Source organism: Adiantum capillus-veneris, chromosome 26 (genome assembly GCF_014529385.1).
Source record: "Adiantum capillus-veneris isolate H3 chromosome 26, ASM1452938v2, whole genome shotgun sequence".
Classification (NCBI taxonomy): Eukaryota; Viridiplantae; Streptophyta; class Polypodiopsida; order Polypodiales; family Pteridaceae; genus Adiantum; species Adiantum capillus-veneris.
Genome location: NC_140956.1, coordinates 86868721 through 86871200, shown reverse-complemented (window position 1 = coordinate 86871200; position 2480 = coordinate 86868721). Strand labels below are relative to the sequence as shown.

The window sequence follows — 2480 nt, the reverse complement described above, 5'->3', positions numbered from 1 at the left end:
CAAGCTCAAGGGATTTAGTTGCAAGAAATTAGCCATACAATAGGAATTTTAATTACATGATATGAGAATCACATTGCCAAGAGTTTCCATGGCCACTTTTAGATCTCCGGTGGTAACTTTTGCACCATACTTGTTGCCTTGCAATGAGGTGAAATTTCACAGATCTGTGTTCAAATTCCTTACTAAGTGCGGTGGTGGTATTGCACATGTAGTGGATGTAGAGTACATCTTGTTGCATGGAGAAGGCAGAAAAGAAGAGGATGAAGTGGAAGAGGGCAAGGCTCCATAACCCCGTTGCCATCTATCGTCTTTAGTCCAAGACGTCCGTGTGAAACCATGAAAAGCTAGATTTTCGGGGGGTCACTTCAAATAGTCTCTGTTTCTCTTTCTCTCTAGCCATAGGGTTGTCAACACAACAATAAAAAAGCGAGCTAGCTATTGAGGCCTACTCTTGCTTCATCTTGACATGTCAAGATTCTCATGGTGAACTACACCCACACAGTCCTCCATCTTCTCGGAACCCGCGGTCCAGATCCATTGCAAAACACCTCTCCCTTTGAATACTCTCTCTCTCTCTCTCTCTCTCTCTCTCTCTCTCTCTCTCTCTCTCTCTCTCTCTCTCTCTAGCTACATGGTTGTTGATATGAATGTCACCCTAGCTGCCCATTTAGGTATGCTCTTGCCTCGTCCGAGCTTCTCATGCTAAACTACGCCTGCAATGTGCTCCATTTGCAAAACCCACGACCCTAAAAAATCCTTTCCCTTTGAATAATCTCTCTCTCTCTCTCTCTCTCTCTCTCTCTCTCTCTCTCTCTCTCTCTCTCTCTCTCTCTCTCACACACACACACACACACACACACACACACACACACACACACAAAAATGAATTTTTGTATATTATAGTAACCACTTCAGCCATGGAGTTTCTTATTCTAATCTTACATTCAGACGTTTGCAAAGAAGTGAATGTTACAAGCCCACAATCAGTTTAGTAATGTGCCACTCAAACTAAATAAATATAAGGAAAGTTTTAAGGGCTATCTTAAGCCTTCTCATCTTCAAAGGTTCACTACTTCCTAGGTGAAACCAAGGTCGTTGCGACCACAGTGAGACAGTCTTCTGGTATTGCTTGATGCCACCTCGACAAAGGTCACTAAGGTTGATAGAGATCATACCAGGACAGATTCTGTGTGTGTGGGTGCTCTTGTGCATGATTTTATATGCTGGTAATGTGAGGGAAAATTATGAGCTCTTGAAATGATATTCTACACTTTGATTATTTAGTTGATGTTATATTACATCTGACAAACTGATGCCACTCCAGAAGTTTTATGCAAATGCAATGAGGATGGAATACCTAAATCTCAAAAGAATTTAGCGAGAGCATCAATACAATAGCTTCTTCTCCACACTTCTTACAGAGGAAGAGAATACTAGTTGTAGGGGCGGGGATGAGGAAACTTGATTATTTCTAGAATCTCTGAATCAACAGTGGCGTGCAAGACCAAACGCTACAACACTCTTTGGCAGCGTGCCTCACAATGCAGGCTCCACTTTCTATATATCCACCTTGGTTGGGTCTTCGCCTAAAAAAACACCTCCGCCACGAGCTCCCAAACCACCATATGTATCAATACTGATCTTCCTTCCTGCTAGGCCAACATCACCTTGTGCCCCCCCAATTAAAAACCTTCCAAAAGGATTCAAATGGAAGATGTATTCTCGTCCAGGTACTTCTCATGTATCACAGACTTGATAACATGCTCCTTTAGATCAGTGGAAATCTTATCATTGGTAACTATTTCATTGTGCTGCATAGAGATCAAGACCGTATGAACTATGATGGGAACCATGGCAGTGATGGCACCATTTAATTCTTGTATTAAACAATTACTTGAGTTTTACCATTTGGGCAATCATCCATAAGTTCCATTCTTTCTTACCTCTATGAGCATGGCACCTAGTTTGGTAGCCAAGACATGGCCAAGGGGCATAAGCTCGTTATCAATCATCAGTAGCATAACCAAACATATGCCCTTGATCTCCTACACCAATCTCCTCGGCCTTATTTTTGTGAAATGTCCATGCGCATCTTGAGCAATGTATGGGCTCTACTATTTGATGTTAACCAAAACCTTGCAATGATCATCATCGATACCCACATCTTCTGACACAAACCAACTTCCTAGCGATTGTCCCAAATCTTCTCATAGTTAATATCTACAATAATTGGTGGTAATCTCCCCAAAGATCATCACCATGGTAGTCTTGGTGCACGTCTCTCAAGCCACCCTACTCTCTTGATCCTGTTGTAGGCATGCATCCACCACTGCATTAGACACTTGATCCCAAATCTTGTCTAGATGTCCCTGATTCACTGACTCCGAGGTGAAGACAAAATTCGACATCTTTTAGGGTTTATATGTGTCAAGGGCCTAGAAGTAGCCACTAAATAATCTTAGAAGGCTGAAGCTGCTTCT

General features: G+C 42.2%; 1 pseudogene; it reads right to left on the bottom strand.

Moving 5' to 3' along the window:
• Positions 1-1557: 1557 nt before the first annotated feature.
• On the bottom strand, positions 1558-2261 carry LOC147423790 (S-adenosylmethionine synthase-like; annotated as a pseudogene).
• Between the last annotated feature and the right edge of the window lie 219 nt (positions 2262-2480).